This window comes from Mandrillus leucophaeus, unplaced genomic scaffold (assembly GCF_000951045.1).
Source record: "Mandrillus leucophaeus isolate KB7577 unplaced genomic scaffold, Mleu.le_1.0 Scaffold1504, whole genome shotgun sequence".
In the NCBI taxonomy this organism is placed as follows: Eukaryota; Metazoa; Chordata; class Mammalia; order Primates; family Cercopithecidae; genus Mandrillus; species Mandrillus leucophaeus.
In genome coordinates, this window is record NW_012101482.1 from 321,116 (window position 1) to 342,031 (window position 20,916).

Consider the following 20,916-nt stretch of genomic DNA (forward strand, 5'->3'; position numbering starts at 1 on the left):
GGGCAGCATTTTCAGGGATTTCTAGAAACATCATTCATAATTCTAAGATTTAGCCCATTCTTCAAAGAGATAAATTTTCAGAGTTTTCTGCTAATAAACCAACTGGTCTCGTGTTTTATGACCTGATGCTCTGCCAACCATAGGAACCCTGTCTTGAGAATTAACAAAAATAACTTTTTAAAACCATATGAACAACCAGGTGCTTGAAGTTCAATGATGATCACATAACCCAAGAAAGAATGTTTTAGATCTAGATACTCTACTACCATCAGTAATCTGCTGTCCTTAGAGGTATTGATTTATATTCTTAAAAAATTAAGTTAAAGTTTTGTAAGGAAAATGTATTAATTTTATGTAATATTCTGGAATAGTCTAGTGCTACTGTAAAGCAGGTCTGCATGATGCTAGATATTAATTTTTCCATCCAATATTTCATTTACTCACAGATTATAAAACCTGTAATTAAAGTTCTAAAATCTATAAGCTTTCAATTTTAGGTGTGAAATCAACTAAGATCATAATTGAAGAAATACATATCAAGCATTGCTTGGTAAGTACTAACACTTTTATAATAATTACTGTTTACAAAATACTACATGCCATTTAATTTAGTTTTCACTTGATGTGGAATTTCATTTCATTTTTCAGAGAAAAAAGTAAAGTTCGAAGAATGTTTTAAAATTTTCTCAAGACGTCCAATCTATATAATGCTACTGAGCTGCTGAGACTGTTTTATGTTTTAAAACATATGTTTTATTCCAACTATATAATGCTATTAATACATAAAATTTTAAATAATAAAATATGGTCATTTAAAATTACATTATTTCTAATTATAGTATTTTTTCTAGAAGATATTAAAAACTAAAATCCATCACTAACAGAATGTAGCTAAAATATACCAAGTTCCTTACTATACACAAATGTCCTTGAAGGCAGATTTAGTTCTCAAAAGTCCTATTTCCCTTAATGAATGCTTAATGAAAAGCTTGCAGTAGGGCAGATTACCAAAGGTAAATACAGGATAATGAATTCTCTTGGGCTCAGTTAGCATTTTTAAATTCCTGAGGTCATCACCAGCCAACAATTTGAAAAACACACATGTTAACTGGTCTAAAAGAAGAAAACATCTATAATCATTTCAAGATGCCCTACATTTGTTTTGCATCAGAATCTCCCGAACCTCATCCCTTAGGTTTCTTTTTTTTTTTTTTTTTTTTCTTTTGGAGACAGTCTTGGTCTGTCGCCCATGCTGGAGTGTAGTGGTGGGGTGGCTCGATCTCAGCTCACTGCAATCTCTGCTTCCCTGGTTCAAATGATCCTTCCACCACAGCTTCCCAAGTAGCTGGTACTATAGGCATGCACCACCATGCCCAACTAGTTTTGTTGTTGTTGTTGTTTCTTGTATTTTTAGGAGAGATGGGGTTTCACCATGTTGGCCAGGCTGGTCTCGAACTCTTGACCTCAGGTGATCCACCTGCCTTGGCCTCCCAAAGTGCTAGGATTATAGGTGTGAGCCACCACACCTGGCCATGAACCTCACCCCTCTAGGTTTCTGATCCAGCAGGTCTGGGATGGGGCTCAGGAGTCTGCATGTCTAACACACTTGCAGATAGTACTGATGCTGCTCTGAGATTCACTACTCTGTGCTAACTAACTTTATTGCAAAATGCACAGTTGGAATTAAGACTAAGCAATTTATTAGATATCGCTCATGTTATTGGGAAGCCCATCTTCTTTGAATGTGTAACCTCAGCTATGCACTAATGGCTTGACAGTGGATACAAGAAGATCCTCACATTTAAGGCTAGAATTAACTAAAAGAGCGAAGTCTAGTTTACACAAAAGATTGTTGATGAGATCTTAAGGATTCTTTCTGCAGATTTAATACAGTTAGAATTAGTTTCAACCAACATTTCCAAAAGTTGACCAAGAAAGAACAATGGATCCTGACCTTGATAGACTTATAACCTTCTTCTCAACCAAGATGAGAAAACACAAACAAAACGCCAAAGTTCTTATATGTTCTAAACCATGGAAGACACAGGAATTCTCTATCATAGTCAATAAAAGGCACAGAGAAATTTCATATCTATGGATTTCTAACAATAAGACAGGAATTGTTTCACAATAGACTCATGATAGGAAAGTCTCCTTGACCTACACATCAGAAGTAGCCAGCCCTGCCTGAAGCACAGTGCGCCCTGATAAAACTTGGTCTTGCTCCAATCTGTGTCATCTGTGACCCACTTGTTCAACACTCTCTATAGAAGCTTATTACCGCAGGCAGACTGATTCCTTATCTCATAGGTCATGACAAAGGCATCAAGATGGTTTTGTATCTTTGGTGGTTTCTTTGCTGCCCCAGGTGACAATGTGACATGTTGGTATGGCTCCACTACTATACTCTATTGACAAAAAAAGGTTTTCCTTCACCTCACATAATCTTTGGAAAAGAAGGTAAGTATGAACAGTCTATGTGAATATGTCTAATATGGGCTTTTGTGATGACAAGGGTCAATTTATTTTGTGGGAAAACTGTGGATCTTGAATAATGAAGTTACGTAATGCTTTGTATTCGCCATTGGGTGGAATGAATCAAATTTACTGAATAAAATCACCTTGGAGTTCATAGTGCCATTCAATATTTTCTGTTAAGTGACCTTGAACTAAATCCCCAGTAGGAGTACATATTCTATATTTTAGATATACATTAAAAGTCAGGCAAGGGTAATATGTCACCCAAAACATTGAATTAAAGTAATTAATTTCTTTTAGACACGTTCTTCCTCTGTTGCCCAGGCTGGAGTGCAGTGGTGCAATGACAACTCACTGCAGCCATGACTTTCTGGGCTCAAGCTATCCTCCTGCCTCACCTTCCCAAGTAGCTGGGATGACAGGCATGAGCCACCACATCTAGCTAATTTTTTATTTTATTTTGTAGAGACAGGGTCTTGCTTACTGCCCAGGTTGGTCTCAAACTTCTGGGCTCAAGCAATCCTCCCACCTCGGCCTCCCAAAGCACTGGGATTACAGGAGAGAGCCACTGCCCCCAGCCCTATAAGAAATTACTTTTGATAACTGGTGATTATTTTCATGGGAGGAAGTGCTACATAAGTTCATAAAAAGCTAAGCCATATTACTTTTCACTTTTACCACTAGCAAAGAAATGTTTGCAATAGTTTCGTCATTTTAAGAACCCTAAATGGAAAAAAGGGCAACGGTACTGAAGCACTTAGCCCTTACATATCTTTAGAGAAGAGCTCATTCAACTTCAATTCATTCAGCAAGCATGACATGAAAACCTACCATATGCCAGACACTGTGATTGACTTTGGGGAGACAGAAATAGAAGATACTGTTCTACATCACAGAAGCAGGCTCTCACTCAGACTGAGGGAAGGAACTCTCCACAGCAATAAGTGACATGCTTTTATTTTATTTTGTTTTATTTTTATTTATCTATTTTCTGAGATAGAGTCTCACTCTGTCACTCAGGCTTGAGTGCAGTGGTATGGTCTCAGCTCACTGCAACCTCCACCTTCCAGGTTCAAGCGATCCTCCTGTCCCAGCCTCCTGAGTAGCTGGGATTACAGGCATGCACCAGCAGGCCCAGCTAATTTTTGTATTTTTAGTAGAGATGGGGTTTCACCATAGTGGCCAGGCTGGTCTCAAACTCCTGACTTCAAGTGATCTGCCTGCCCGGGCCTCCAAAATTACTGGGATTAACAGGCATAAGCCACTGCACCTGGCCGAGTGACATGTTTTACATAATTGCTGATGGAGAGTCAAATTAGAATTTTCACATGACATGTTTATTTTGAAAAACATATAAAAGTAGACTGTGGTATCTAGATGCATTGTTTCACACTAGAAATAGTTACCCATTCTTACTGTTTCCAAACGTGCACTAAATAAGAGTTTCTTCAGTTCTCTCATGTGAGAATAAAGTTTTTATATATTTATATGTAATATCACATACATATATGTATATTTTATATATATTTATATGTGTAATATTATATACATATATTACATACATACATATATGCATGTTTTATATAAAAGAGGAAAACATGTAAAATCAAAACCATATATAATCAAATATATATATATATATTCTATGGATAGTCCATTCAGACATTGAAAGTGTTAACGCTTCTCTTCTTCAATACACTTCAGATTTTTTTTTTAATGCTTCCCTTCTTCAATACAATTCAGATCACATGTCCAAATAAGTTACTGTTTGTGAATAATCAGGCTCAAAGCTGGTTTAGACTAGCAAAAGGCAGGTAAAATATTGCAGTTGTATATGTGTATGTCTATGTTATCAGGAACTAAAAAGAAATCTTACCCATATTTATGGTGAATACCTAATATGCCTTAATTTCTTTTTAAAGCTGAAAAAAATATGAAAATATCGATGGTAACAATACTGTGTTTTGACTTTAGTGATCCTATGTGCTCCTAAACTAATATGTTATTGAAATGACAAGATAGCATGATTTTGAGATTTGGTTATTGAACATTAATAAATATTGTTAATTTAATAGACCTAAGGTCATATCAATAGCTACCATTTATAGACATATACCAGGTTATATGCAAAGGATACACATGCATTCATTAATTTTAATCCTTACAACAAAGTACATATTATTATCTCCACTTAGTAATGAGGAAACAGAGTGTTTGAGAAACTCACCCAAGTGGCACATCTTAGTAAGTAGTTGCTCAAGCTTAATCCAGATAACTTATATGGAATGAGAGCCTTGGCAGCTATCAGAGGGCTCTGATACAGGGCAGTGACACTTGAACAATGAGTTGGCAGAAGGCATATAGCTCTGGCAACCCACCAAAGAATGTGAGGGTTGAGAGAGACAATAGGAGAAAAGTGATATTAAAAAATTAAATTTAAGATATTTAGAGAAAAATGCTAAAGGCATGCTTCATTTGAAAAAATAAAGTGAACAAATAAATTTAAATATTTGCATTTATTTACTTTTTTGAGATGGAGTCTCGCTCTGTCACCCAGGCTGGAGTGCGGTGGCATGATCTGGCTCTTCACTGCAAGCTCTGCCTCCCAGGTTCACGCCATTCTCCCCGCCTCAGCCTCCCGAGTAGCTGGGACTACAGGCGCCCGCCACCACGACCAGCTAATTTTTTGTATTTTTAGTAGAGACGGGGTTTCACTGTGTTAGCCAGGGTGGTCTCGATCTCCTGACCTCGTGATCCGCCCGCCTCGGTCTCCCAAAGTCCTGGGATTACAGGCATGAGCCACCGCGCCCAGCCTGCATTTATTTACTTTTAAAACATTCATTTTGTACTAGGTGAGGTTACCCATTTTTACTGCTTACTGTGCCTTAGAGCGATTCAATAGAGGACTTTATATGTGTTTGAACTATAATTCAATACATGCATATAAAATTTACTTTCAAATAAATGACTCACTTTTAACCTGACTCCAATATCACTGATCCTACCCATAAACGACCACCAACCATCTTTTCACTGCCCCATATTCTCAAGTGATCTCATTTCCTTCCTTAGCTTAAATTTTATGGTTAATACTGTAATCACTTCCTCATATATTCTCTCACCCAGTGAACTCCTCTCTCATTTCTTTCTTGGCAAAACCCTCACCCTGCTTACATTCACATGTAAAGCTCTATGTACTCTGTTCCAGTACCTACAGGTTGAAAGTGGCTGGAAAGAAACGCACAACACCTTGTCAGAGTCACTTTAACCTCCTGACCACAAACTCTAAGTTGGCCATTCACACTAACTGCAATCATGCTGCATTTCCTGTCCATGTATTCTCCCACTCTCATACACAACTGTTTCATACCCTCTCCTTTCTCCTCGAACATCCAATATCTCCCTCCTAACTTTCTTCCTGCTGATGACCTTGTTTCTATTTTACTGAGAAAACCAAGGCCATCCAACGAGAACTTCCACAAGTTCCGTTCCTCTAGCACAGACCTCTTTACAAAACTCCAGACTGACGCCCAGGAAGCAGCCCATCTCCAGAAAGTAACAAGTGCAAATGGAGATCCAAGCACTCTCCCCCAAACTGCTTATCCCCCAGATTAGCCCTGTCAGCTAATAGCTCCCTTCTTCTAGATGCTCAGCCCAAAAACTTTTGAGTCATCCTTGGTTTCTGTCTTTCACTTACAACTCACATCATGTCAGTCTGCAAATTCTGTTGACTCTTCCCTTAACTATATCCAGAATCGTACCACTTCTCATCACCTTTATTACAATCAACCTGATTCACCACTATCAGTCTAGTCCTGGTATAACATAAGTTAGATCCTGACAATTTCACAACTTAAGACTCTCTAAAGGCTCCCATGTAATTATGGTAGCCACCTCCAGTGTTCCATATGATCAGCCTCTTGTTATTCTCTTTGCCTGTTTACTTTTCATGAAACATGTATGTCACTTTCTAACAATGCATAATTTACTTTGGTATTTTAGCTTTTGTCTGTCTCCCTCCTCCATCAGGATAGAAATTTCTGTCTTTTTGGTTCATTGATATGGCCTAGGCTTGGAAGAGTACAATATCAGGCAAAGAGTAGATTTTCTTTTTTTTTTTTTTTTGAGACGGAGTCTCACTCTGTTGCCTGGGCTGGAGTGCGGTGGCCGGATCTCAGCTCACTGCAAGCTCCGCCTCCCGGGTTCACGCCATTCTCCTGTCTCAACCTCCCGAGTAGCTGGGACTACAGGCGCCCACCACCTCGCCCGGCTAGTTTTTTTTTTGTAGTTTTTAGTAGAGACAGGGTTTCACCGTGTTAGCCAGGATGGTCTCGATCTCCTGACCTCGTAATCCGCCTGTCTCGGCCTCCCAAAGTGCTGGGATTACAGGCTTGAGCCACCGCGCCCGGCCAAGAGTAGATTTTCAATGAATATCTGTGGAATGAACCCAAGAATGAATGAGTAAAATAACACCCCTCTTATAGGCAGCAAAGACTAGAACACCTTTAACAATCTTATACACACTGGCTCTACATGTGATATAATAACTTAGGCATTTCATGGTATGTAGCTCACTACAGCTCTTATTATGCATGCTAAAGTTATTATAGTTCACATTAAGATCTAGAGCATGTAATTCTAAAATGGACACTTACGAAACTGCAACAGGAAGACATAAAAAAGGAAATAAGTAGGACTTATTTTTAGAAATAGCTGAAGTATTTAAATTTTATTGTTCTAAAACTCTCCGGGAGGAAGTTATTCTGAGTAGCCTTTTTTAAGACAGTTTAAAGTTTATTCTTTAAAGTATCAAAACAATTTCATCCAGGATAGAAATCACTATACAATGTGTACCCAATTTTCCTATATTTGACATGGCATTTCAAGTAAATTTTCTTCTCTGAGAATTCAGCACTAATGTTCTGAGGACAAGCATACTCTTTATAGTGATGCCTTCAGGGTCTTCAGAAGCATTTCCATAAGGTTTTCTTCAAGTACTTGAAGACCTCCTTGTTTTGAATGGTTTTACAGGCTTTTTCCCCATCAGCTGACCAAATCTGTTTTTATAAAGATTTTTTTTACTTCCAACTACCTTAGAATAATTAAGAAATGTAAATAAATGACCTCAGAGGTCTTCAGGAAGTAGAAGATAAAAATTCAGCAAGATTTATTTAGTGAAATCTATTTTCACGATTTAGAGATTTCTTTTCCTTATATTTGTTAGAAATAGGTACTGAAAGGCTACCATTGCCAACCAGGTACTTTTCCAGGCATTGAAAACTAACATGATGGGAAGTCCCATGTGAACTCCATGGTTTCTGTCCTCCAGAAGTACAGAGTCTAGTAAAGGGATCAGGCATGAACCTCATAAGATTCCCTCTTTACCAGAGGTACTTCAGAGATTAATTCCCACAAGACAAACTTTGATAAATATGTGGCCAAGCTTCAGACCACAAAATGGTAAGAGCATTAAAACACGAACCAATAGATAAACAGTTAAGTTTCAAAATGAAGCTAGCACACAGATATGTGCTCACTTAAAAATCAGAGCCAAAATATATATTTGAACTAGCAGAAGAACACAAGTTTCCCAGTGTGTAATCTTTACTCATTCACACTAAGGAAGGTAAACTCCAGTTTCATGTGGTAAGTTGTGTATATATGAAAAACATGATAAACACACTGGATTGTGGTTCTAAACAGAATCTTTACAAGATTATTAGGAAGATAAAGGAGAATGAGCTAAAATGATTTAATACTTGTTTCTCCTACAAGGCCATCTTGTTTACTGTTTTAACCAATAACTGGACAATGCCTGGCATATAACATGCCCTCAGTGAATACTTTTCAGTGAATTAACAAACATTAATCAGGTTCTTGTTGATATACCTTGCACCCCAAAAAACACTCTCCAAATGGGATGAATCTTAAGAGAATAAGGGACAATCAATGTATAATAAGTATTATTGCATGAAGGAGTAGATAGGTTCCTTTGCTGGAGATCTACTTGGTTAATTCCATCTTGACCCTTAAAATGGCCTAAAGCCTTTGCTGGAGAAAGTAATTATGTTTGTCCTCAGACTACTGATGACTTAAGTTGTATTAGATCAGTGGTCCTCAGATGGGGCCAATTGTACCTCCCCTTCCAGCCCCCTAGGACATTTGCTAATATCTGGTGATACTTTTGGTTGTGGAAAGAAGCCAGAGATGCTGTTAAATATGCAGCAATGAACAGGACAATCCTTCACAACAAATAATTATCTAGTCCGAAATGTCAAAAAATGCTGCTGTTGAGAAACTGTGGGTTAAAACAAGTCATCACATTTGTCCAAGGGAGAGGTAAGTGGCACTGTGGAAAGAACAGAGCATTTCCGAGTCATGGGTTCAAATTCTGGCTCTCCCTCTCAGCCCTAGTGGGACTTCTTATGACACTCAGTTTTCCAATTAGGAAAATGGCAATGATACCATCTGCTCTGTAGGGTTGTTGTGAGGAGTTAATGGGAATTTATGTAAGGCATCTGACATATAATAGATCAACAAATGGTAGCTATTCTTACTTTTTTTATAAGAATACGTATGAATTGTTTGATGCCAACATTTCTTCAAAGTAGGAAAAGCATTTTAAAGATGCTTAAGAACTTAAACAAAAAACTCAGAATGTTAAAGCTGGAAAAAAATGTTAATATCCAACTAGTTTACACAGAAGAAAACAGGTTTGGAAAGAATGACTTACCCAAAATTACACAGCAAGTTAGTGGCAATTCACATACAATAATCCTGCTGTTTGCTCCACTACCATTTTCTTATTCATGCATATATAGATAGGCTTTTATTAATTCCTAAACTATGTCATTATTTATGAATGTGTCATAAATTATTTAAGTCAATTTGAATATAATATGATTATGCTTGCCAGAATTTTATATGCTAGTATGATTAAACTATAAAATAAACTAAGATTTCTACAGATAGGTACTTATCCTAACATTTTCACAGCCTATTTGAGCTAATCTGTGGAATCTGCCCCATTGTTTCAGTATCACCCTAACAAGTCTATTACTACTCACAGCGATTTTTTTTTTTTTTTTGAGATGGAGTTTTGCTCTTGTTGTCCAGGCTGGGGTGCAATGGTGCAATCTCAGCTCACCCCAATGTCGGCCTCTCTGGTTCAAGTGATTCTCCTGCCTCAGCCTCCTGAGTAGCTGGGATTACAGGCATTTGCCAGCACAGCTGGCTAATTCTGTATTTTTAGTAGAGACGAGATTTCTCCACATTGGTCAGGCTAGTCTCGAACTCCCAACTTCAGGCGATCTGTCCACCTCAGCCTCCTAAAGTGCTGGGATTGCAGGTATGAGCCACCGTGCCTGGCCATAATGGTGTATTTTTTAAATTAATATCTTATAGGCCGGGTGCAGTGGCTCACGCCTGTAATCCCAGCAATTTGGGAGGCCGAGGCGGAAGGATCGCCTGAGGTCAGAAGTTTGAGACCAGCCTGGCCAATGTGGTGAAACCCCATCTCTACTAAAAATACAAAAATTATCCGGTCGTGGTAGCAGGCGACTGTAATCATAGCTACTCGGGAGGCTGAGGCATGAGAATCACTCGAACCCAGGAGGTGGAGGTTATAGTGAGCCGAGATCACGCCACTGCACTCCAGCCTGGGCAGTAGAGTGAAACTCAGTCTCAAAAATTAATTAATTAGTATCTTATAAGATCAATATTAAAAATTATTCATTTCTGATTTAATAGTCATATGAATAACACAGTTGGAAAAAAAGCCTGAACAAACACAGAAGCCACATACTACAAATATATAGGAAAAAAATATTTTCAACTTCAGTAGTAACCTAAAAAAATAATTTAAGACAGAGGTAGCATTTTTTGACTCTGAATGTAGAATGTAGCAAAGAGTTTCTTTATTCATAATGCTCAATGAAGGTATACAATCATATAATTTTGGAGGACTTTAACCTGCTCTTACTTCTTTAGACCCATAGGACAATATGCCCTAAAAGTGTTATCTCTGGCTGGCCCTCAGTAGAAATATACTCATCTCAGCCCAAGAAAGTCACTACACAGCCGGGCATGGTGGCTCACATCTGTAATCCCAGTACTTTGGGAGGCCGAGGCGGGCGGATCACCTGAGGTCTGGGGTTCGAGACCAGCCAGACCAACATGGAGAAACCCTGTCTCTACTAAAAATACAAAATTAGCTGGGCATGGTAGTGTATGCCTGTAATCCCAGTTACTCTGGAGGCTGAGGCAGGAGAATGGCTTGAACGTGGGAGGCAGAGGTTGCTATGAGCCGAGATTGTGCCATTGCACTCTAGCCTGGGCAACAAGAGCAAAACTCCATCTCAAAAAAAAAAAAAAAAAAAAAAGTCACTACACAAATGTTCAGAAATAGAGAAATTGTTAACTGCATTATATCTAATTGTGTTAAATTTATTTCTAATGGAAATACAAGACAGCTGCTAAAAATGATGTTTAGGCTGGGCATGGTGGCTCATGCCTGTAATTCCAATACTTTGGGAGGCTGGGGCAGGCAGATCACCTGAGGTCAGGAGTTCAAGACCGGCCTGACCAAGATGGAGAAACCCCATCTCTACTAAAAATACAAAATTAGCCAGGCGTGTGGCGCATGCCTGTAATCTCAGCTGCTGGGGAGGCTGAGGCAGGAGAATCGCTTGCACACAGGAGGTGGAGGTTGTGGAGAGCCGAGATAGAGCCATTATACTCCAGCCTGAGCAACAAGAGCGAAATTCCGTCTCAAAAAAAAAAAAATTGTTTAAAAGAATTTTTAATGACTCATAAAATGCTTAAAGTTTATAAAGTTTTAAAGCACGATTTAGACCTGTATACAAGTATAATCTCAACTATGAATATATACAATATATAAACATGGAAGAATTTGGAATAATATATTTTTAAAAACATTAACACTGGTTATTTTGAGACAGTCTATTAATAGCAGATTTTAATTTTTTCAGTGTTTTTATACTCTCCATTTTTTTTTTAACCATTAACACATATACTTATTTTGGAATTAGAAAACAGATCTTCATTTTAATCAAAAAGTTAAATTTTGATTAAACTTCTTATAATCATGAAGCCTACACACAGAACTTAATGTATTGCTTTTACATTTAAGATGTGGGAAAGAGACGCATTTCTTTAAGTCTTTTTTTCTTCCCTTTTTTTTTTTAAAGCGCAACTTCACAAAATGCAAGCCAAGTGTGCTGCCTCAACACTGAAAATGAATGTTCACACACAAGGCCATGCGTAACATGTGTACATAATAATAATAATGCTATACTCAATATTAAACCAGAAATTATATTTAACTTAGTATATAAGTTTCTTGACATACAAGTTAAACATAGTTTAGTGAATAAGCTTCTTGATAAAGGCAAATACGTGTGTTCCCGCATAGAAGCATTACATGTAATTATAAATGTTGCAAAACTAATTAATTAAAGCATTCAGTTTTGGGGTTTTTGTTTTTTGTTTTTACGAAAAGATAATTACTAAAAGTTACTTGATAAATGTCTGGCTAAATTGTAATAAATAGCATACTTAAATGTCGATATAGTTTTGGGAGACTCTTCTTTCTGAAAATTAGTTGTGAAAACAGAATTTAAATGGTTGTCTGCTCACATAATTGTTTCAATGAAACATTTTTATGCCTATACGTATGTAGGGCATATGGAGTTTTTGATGTGAAAGTAATATAAAAATCTCAAAAATAAGTCGGTTATCTTTTCAAATATTACCTTCATTGCTCTTTAGAAAATTAAAGTCAGTAGGAAAATAAAAGTTTGTAGTTAAGAAAATTTTCAATTCCTAATTAAAAACCTATTTCAAAATTCTTTCTGCTTATTTCTAATATCTTCATAACATGACCAATCTACAACATTCCAAAATGACCATATTCAACATCACATGGGCCAATTAAGATAAAGAGAGCTGGGATATAGAATTTCCAGCAATAAATGAGGTACTTAATCTAACTTGATTAGATCTAAAGTATATTAAAAGAATACAGCCTAGGTTGTTTAAAGATGCACTATGAAAATATTTTTATGCTTGGATTTTAAGTTTACAGAGTTAATTAATTACAACTTTAATGGTCACAGTAGATGTATCATTCCTTACCACTTCAAAAGCATGCAGGATTGCTAAGAAAACTCGATTCCTTAGGCACAAACTCTCTAATGAAAGTCATAAGATTCACATTTGCTTCTTTCAACCATCATCCCCAAATATATCCGAGATCAAAGAACTGGGGGGAAAAGTCTTACTTTTTCCTTTATGAAACATTTGTACAAATGTTTAGTTTAATTCTGTTTTTTTTTTTAAAGGGAATCTGTTGCCAGGAAGCAAATAATAACATAAAACCTATCCAATGCACACCTTTAAGTGTTGAACATTGTGTTTGTGACTGTCTTTTTTTAGTTTCATGTATTAAATTAATGACTTTTGCAGCCAGCTTAGTAATAACACAGAGGTATCTGAAATAGCATTCAGGAAAGAAAATAAAATTCTCTTTCCTGGAGACCTTTTAAGTCCGGCACCTACCTGTCAAAACCCAGTGAATATATTGACCTGCTCACCTGAGGATCTTACTCCAAGCCTGTGGTCTCCAGCTTTACTATAGATCAGAATCACATAGAGAGCTTGTTAAAACATATATTCTGCCCGCCCTGCCGCCCCCTCCCCAACCCAAGCACACAATCACACCAGTTTCTCTGATTCAGTAGTTCTGCAGTGGCCTGAGAATTTGCATTCTAACAAGCTCAAGTGATACTGATGCACCTACTCTGGGGGCCACACTTTGAAAATCATAGACCTAGGCAGCTCAAATATACTCTGGAAAGACTTATTTTTAATTAATGAATGCAGATGCTCCTTCATAAACCCATGGTAAATTGAAAATATCGTAAGTCAAAAGTGCATGTCATACACTAACCTACTGAACATCACAGCTTAGCCGAGCTTACTTTAAGTGTGCTCAGAACACTCACATTAGCATACAGTTGGACAAAGTCATCTAACACAAAGCCTACTTTATAATCAAGTGTTCAATATCTCATGTACTTTACTGAATACTATACTGGAAGCAAAAGACAGAATGGTTGTGTGGGAACTTGAAGTACAGTTTCTACTAAATGTGTATCTCTTTTGCATCATCATAAGGTGGAAAAATCATAAGTTGAACCATCATAAGTCAGGGACTGTGTATTTTCCCCAAGAAGTCATTATCATTAAATATTATTTTTATGCAGTTAATCTTTCTCATACAAATGATGTATATATTAATGTTTAAATAATCAGTGAAACTATTTTTCTTATATACAAGAAATAGGGCAATTATTTTCTATATGAGTAACCACAGAAGTTTTTAAAAAGCAAAGGAAAATAATATGCTTAAAAGAAAGAGAAATGATAAGAGATAAAAAGAATAATGAATAGGAAAGTAGAATTATTTGTAGCTGAAATGGAAAGAATTTAGCCCCTGAACAACTGTAAGATCAAAAGGTTATATCAATAGACTACATCAGAGGTTTTCTAAAGGTCTCTCACCGATTATTTGCTCAAGCTATACAGATGAGGCAAATAAGCACATTAGAGACTAAAATTTTGAATTATATTCTGTTATTTTCTTTAAAGAATATAACATATTACTGGATATGTGATGAAGACAGATAGGTATTAACATTAGTTATTTTGCTTAAACTATAAAAAAGGAAAATTCAGTCTGATAGATGAGAGATTTAATTAATTTCTAAAATGTATTAAAGACTTTCTTTTGGAAGCTACTGAATGAATTAATATTAATATATTATAATTATTACATACAGAAGTATTATTTCACAGTGGCTAAAAATTACTTCAGCACATGACTTATTGCAATGAAAGCATGGATTACACATGTCAATTACTTAAACTGTCTCAGTACATATATTTAAACTGTACCTGAGGCCTATAAGTATTACTAAGAATAGTATATAAACACAAATAAGAGGCAGATCAAAACTATAAATGGTATTAGAAACAAGTTGATCTTCATTGAAATTATAAAATAGATTCATGATAAATACATAATCCCAATAATTAACTCAATGGTACCTATGCATCACACTACATTTATTTTGAGTAAGTACTGATAATATAAATAGTTATTTTCAAAACAGCAACAAACAGCATCTGCAATTAGCAGAATGAACACAAGTTTGGCAAACAGATTCACAGTTGTCCATTTACCACAAGCTTTTAGCCTTTCTGAGCATCAGTTTCCAAATCTGTAAAATGGAAATAATATCACCACCTCACACAATTTTGTAAAGAGATTTATTAAACAATGCACTGTGCCTAACACACTAAAGGTGCTCTGTAATTTTAATCTTTCAATTAATATTTTTGGCACCACTACTATATGCTAGGCATTGTTATTTATACTGGAAATAAACCAGGGAACAAAATGGACAAAATTATCTGCCTTCTAGGAGTTTATTTTCTATGGTACATTTATTTTACCTTGTCCCAGGCACGGTGCTGGGTACTTTGGGAATGAATAAACTAGCCCCAGAACAGATCAAGTATTTAATTCAATAAAAAGGATGAAATTAGGATAATTGTGCAGTATATGAATTTAGGGAAACAGAAAGTCTTATGAGAAAGTATGGTGTGAAGTCAGAGGATAGAAAGGGAGAAGAGGAAAGGCTTCCCAGAAAAGAAGGTATTATAAGTAAGCCTTGGGAAATGTTTGGAATCCTGACAGAAGAGATTTATAGATTTTTAGAAAAGGTAATACGAATACAGGCAAGGAGGCAAGGAGGGTGCAGACTATTTAAGTAACAATGAGTAGTTCAATATGGCTGCAGTTTCAAGTACAAATTAAGAAGTGATGGCAAATTAAATGAAAATCTAGGTTGGGACCAAACTGAAGCCCTGACTTGCTAAGATGAAGAATATGGGAAATCGCCGAAGATATCTGAGAAGAGTGTGATATGATACAGACATTTATAAGATTTATTTGCACTTCCTTTCGGCCAGAACCGCCATCTTCCAGTAATTCGCCAAATGACGAACATAAAGGGAAAGAGGAGAGGCACCCTATACGTGTTCTCTAGGCCTTTTAGAAAACATGGAGTTGTTCCTTTGGCCACATACTAAAACCTTCTAACTATATTATTGTAGTCTAATTAAGGGGAAATCAAAGTTTAAAAACACATGCTAAGTAGTTATGAATCCTATAAATAAAAGAAAAAGATTTCACAACATTTTGAGACAGGTAAAAACTGATTTTCACTTTCCTTCTCATAATCAAGAAAATTATGATTTGTATTACCTAGCCTACCTAAAGAGTTAAAATCTTGTAAGTTTTACTAAGAGGAATGTAGTAGTACCCATCTTCCTCATTCAAAAAGGCCTTAAACTGAATAAGCAGACTTCAGAAAAAGAAATTAAAGAGTATTTAATTAAAGCCTATCAGCTCTAGGCCCTGGCAAATGAAATCAACAGGAAATTAAAGGGAAGTAAAGCTCAAATCTGTTCAACACTGCTTATTATTTTAGAAAACAGGTGGGGGCAAAACAGTGAATGTGAGCAGAATAGCCTTATTTTGTGATTTCCCTTATAATCCAAATGTTCTCATCAGAAAAATAATTCAGAAATAATGATACCTAACATAAAAGTACACACGATAAGGGAGACAGGGCGACTTTGTGAAGGAGGGGATATATAATATCATATATGTGCTCTTCTTACTAGGACAAATTGCTTTATTAGGATAGTGACTTGTTTTCTCTGATAACTAAAATATATTCACTGCAGAAATTTTAGAAACTATATATTAACACCATGAGAAAAATAGAAATAAACTATAATCCTACCACCCAAATATAAATACTATTAACCTTTGGTTTATTCCCCACCAATATATTGGTTTCTGTGCATAGGTTGATATTTTTTTTTTCAAAACTAGGATATCATTTTGTAACTTGCTTTTATCCACTTCTCATACTATAAACATTTTTCCATATCATGAATATTTTCTCATATTACTGAATAGTTTTCCCAACAAAATGATACATTTTGATTTGTTGTCCACATTTGTTAATGTGATGTGTGAAAATGTGGTAATTTATTGCTATGTTGGGTTTCTTTGATTATTGGGAGGTTAACATCCCCCCTACCCCAACCTTAGATAATTAAATTTTTTTTGAATTGCCCATTTATATCTATTTCTCATCGGGGTTCATTTGTATAGCAGTATTAATCTATCTCTGCCTTAGTCCATTTGGGTTGCTATAACAAATTACCATAAACTAGGTGATTTGTAACCAACAGAAAGTTATTTCCTAAAGTTCTAGAGGCTGGGAAGTCCAACATCAAGGTGCCAGCAGATACTGTGCTTGGTGAGAGCTCACCTTCTGATTCATAGGTGGCACCTTCTCACTGCATCCTCCCATGGTGGAAGAGGCAAGGCAGCTCTTTGTGGCCTCTTTTATGAGGGCACTAATCCCATTCATGAGGAATCCTTTCTCATAATCTAACCACATTCCAAGGCTGTACCTCCTACTACCATCACACTGGGGATTGGGAATCAACATACGAACTTGGAAAGGGAGGGAACAAACATTTAGACCATAGCAATGTCACACTGCTTTTTATAGTATCTTTTTAAAGGGAGCATGTAAAATACAGAGCTTACCATTTATCTTTTTTTTTTTTTTTTTTGCTTATTATATTTCTTGGTGATATTTTTGAAGGTGGTATTTTGTTTTTATAAAAATAACAGTTGCTTTAAAAGATTTTGGAATATTAGAAAAAATATAAAAAAGAAAATCAAGCTATAACTCTACTACCTAGGAAAACATTTTTTGGGGGGTGGGGGAAATATGATATTTTAATGGATATGTCCATTGATGCAAAAGAAACTTGTATGCAAACAGGAACTGCATTAATCTTTTTCAATCCCTGTTAATTTAGGACACTGTCTTAGAGTAATAGCTTAATAAATATTTTTGATTAAATTAATTAAATTTTATGTATTTATTTCAAAATTATATTTTACACATAAGATAATATATTAAATTTCACTTTTTTATGGAATACATTGCAAGTATATTTTCCAAGTCATTAAATTAAAAAAAAAAACTTTTGTAACTGAGTTTTATCAATATAGATTAAAACTACACTAATTTATTTAAATATTGTGTTATTGGGGCTTTGTTTCCATTTTTTCATATTACAGATAAGATTGTAATAAACATATTTATACATCTTAATATGCGATTCATATTATTTCCTTAGGCTATGTTTTTAGACCCAAAAAATCACTTAGACCCAAAATTACTTAGTCAAAGGCTATGAACATTCAGAGGCTTTGTTTTATTTTGCAGAGATGAGAGCAAAACGGGACCAGGCAGGTATTGAACCCCTGAGCTCAAGGGATCTTTCTGCCTCAGCCTCCCAAAGTGCTAGGATTACAAGCACGAGCCACTGTGCCTGGCCCAACATTCACAGGTTTTAATACATACTACCATGTAATTGCCTCAAATAGTTGTATTGATATACCTTTTATTGAGTAGCATTAAAAAATTCCATTAAGGTCACAACTCTTTTACAAAACTAGCATCACTATTAGTCCTTATTCTGCAAAGCCATAAAAAAAAGTATTGATTCTACGGCTAAAATGATTTCTGAAATGAAATAAGTTTATCTCAGAAAATAGGGAAGGAATAACTGACCAAGATTAGTGATAGCATCCAGCACACATATATTTGTTCCTAGAGTTGATAAATCAATTCTCCTTTTCTTCAAGCACTATTACATTTATATTCATCAATGCATTGTTCTGTGAGAATTCTCAGTCTTACTTGTAGCATTTTCTTTGATTCTTCCTCAGTAGAACTACTTCCAAATATATGAGACAATAAAGAAAATGAAGGCTTGAATATGTGTATTTTTTTTAAACCCTTAATTTAAAAGGTCAATTATAGGAAGTGCAATTGTCTGACAGGTGAGTCACCTCTGTTCTATGATAAATTATAATCATATTTGAGCATTTTCCTTCATTTTACTGACAATAGCAAAATAAATGGTATCCTATTTTTTTCTGGGGAAGGGGAGACAGAGTTTCGCTCTTGTTACCTAGACTGGGGTGCAACCGCACGATCTCAGCTCACTGCAACCTCCACCTCCCGGGTTCAAGCGATTCTCCTGCCTCAGCCTCCCGAGTAGCTGGGATTACAGGCATGCACCACCACGCCCAGCTGATTTTACATTTTTAGTAGAGATGGGGTTTCTCCATGTTGGTCAGACTGGTCTCAAACTCCTGACCTCAGGTGATAAGCCCGCCTCAGCCTCCCAAAGTGCTGGGATTACAGGCATGAGCCACGGCGCCCGGACCTATTCAATTCCATTTAATCACTAAGTATGAAAAGTATTCAGGTTTTGCTAAGCCAGGGTCAAACACTCCCCACATTCTAGTTTAGAGTGCTTAGATTTTCCTTCTTTTTCATGCAATTTAATGAATGTTAAATTAGCATGAAAATTAAACGTTATTTTTAAAACTCGCTAAAACTTCAAAATGTTTCTAAGTTATTTTTCCAAATATATAAAATGACTTCATTTTAATAAAAATAAACTATCTCAATGTAGGTATATGATATGTATTTGTAGTGAGAATAGAAAACAGTCCAGAAGAAGCAGTTATTACTTTTTGAGGTGGATCGAAGTGGGAGGCTCTTGCTGCGGGCACTGAATGAACTACTCCGTTGCAAAGATTTTTGCTCTTCACAAGTTAATATGGGTTTTTGATGATGCTATTCTTCACAGAAGTGTGACCTAGCTGATTTAAAGGCTGATACAAAAAATATTGGTGGATGAGGAGCCCTGTCCTTGCTGATGCATCTTTCAAGGTTGATTTTGAGTTAGAGGTTTGCTTTGTCCATACAGACTTGTTTTTCTCCCTGCTTAGAACCAGCATGACAAGAACGCAAGAAGAAACTTTGGTCTTATTCAGATCACAGTTTTAAAACCTGAGCTAGCATGATAAGAGCAGTTAAAACATATTCTTTCTAACGGCACAGGGTCCCAGACACCAAAATAACCATCCATTCCCTAACCAACTGATGTCTCTCTGCTGTACGTGGTAAATTAAAACTACATGTTTTATAATGTAAAATAAAGGGTGCCCCGAATAATAACTAGGTTCTTTAAAGTTAGTGTTTTGGGGGAAGCATGGAGGCTTCTTTGTAGCACTCCTTTGAAAACTATTTCTGAGAAAGCTCCAATACAAACACCTTTTTCTTCCTAAGGAATCAACCTTAGGGAATCAGCCTTAAGAATAAATCTGCTGGGCTAAATCTTCAACACTTTCCCTTTTCATCACCTTTGAGGCAGATAGCCAAAATTTCTTTAAACTGCTGATTTCACAATGGGATGACAAAGGTGTGTGTGTGTGTGTGTGTGTGTGTGTATGAATGCGTGTGTTTGCGTGCCCGTGTGCACCCTCGTGTACAAAGGTGTGTGTGAGAGAGAATGCGTGTGTGTGAGTGCCCGTGTGTGAGTGCCCGTGTGCGCCCGCGTGTGCATCGTTTACCTTTTTACAAAATCCAGCATTTAAAAGATTTTTAAATTCCCCTTTAACAATCAAATGATTGAAAATGGTGTAATCGTTTTACCTTTTCTTTTTTTTTAAAGTTCAGTAACAGCCCAGAACTGTAATTTTGAACCATGGCATCAAATCTAAACACGACTAGGGAAGTGGAGCAGGGAGAAACAGGAGAGAGAAACAGAAAGGAAAAGCTGGTGGGCGGTGAAGCAGAAGGCTGGGACAGTCAGAGGGATTCGCCGTCTCATTCTTACCAATTCCTCCCTCGGCACACATCACAGCATGTTGGTCACGAGTCTCAAGGTGCGAGAAAAGAGCTAAGCACAAATCCGAAGAGTGAAAGCGGGTTGTGCTTCCACGCCAGCCATTTGCCTTCGGGGGGGAAAAAAATTCACTTCTCAGACATCTCCCAAACTCAGCCCCGGAGCCGGCGCAGGAGCCTGTGCTGAGCTAGCAACCCACTTCTCGCTCCGCTCCTCCTCCCCTCTCCGCCAAGCTGCAGAGCAGCCTGAGCTGCAGTGCACCGCCAATCGCCCGCCGTCCAGCCCTCCGTGACGTAGCAGGGGCAGGGCCTGGCAACGCCGGGCTCCCAGCTCCAGCTGTTTGACAGAGCTGCCCTTCTGCCCAGAGCAGATGCCCCACTGACCCAGAGCCCTTGCAATCTCATCTCTGACTTTCACCTCCCAAGTACAGGTTGCTCGCGGTTGACGGTTTGGTTCATTGTTTTGCTGCAATTCTAACAATTCACTGCTTTAGCTAAACGTGGAACACTGGACAATTATTTTTTGGAGGGTAAAAGAGATCAAATCTAAAAA

General features: G+C 36.8%; 1 protein-coding gene across 1 annotated transcript in view; it reads right to left on the bottom strand.

Annotated features, from left to right (window-relative positions):
• Nucleotides 1-20,588, bottom strand: part of ATP10D (ATPase, class V, type 10D) — a 109,264-nt gene extending 88,676 nt beyond the window's left edge. Inside the window, exon 1 of the mRNA XM_011975033.1 lies at nt 20,356-20,588. The gene's annotated coding sequence lies outside the window, so the exon portion shown is untranslated. The remainder of the gene's footprint in view (nt 1-20,355) is intronic.
• Between the last annotated feature and the right edge of the window lie 328 nt (nt 20,589-20,916).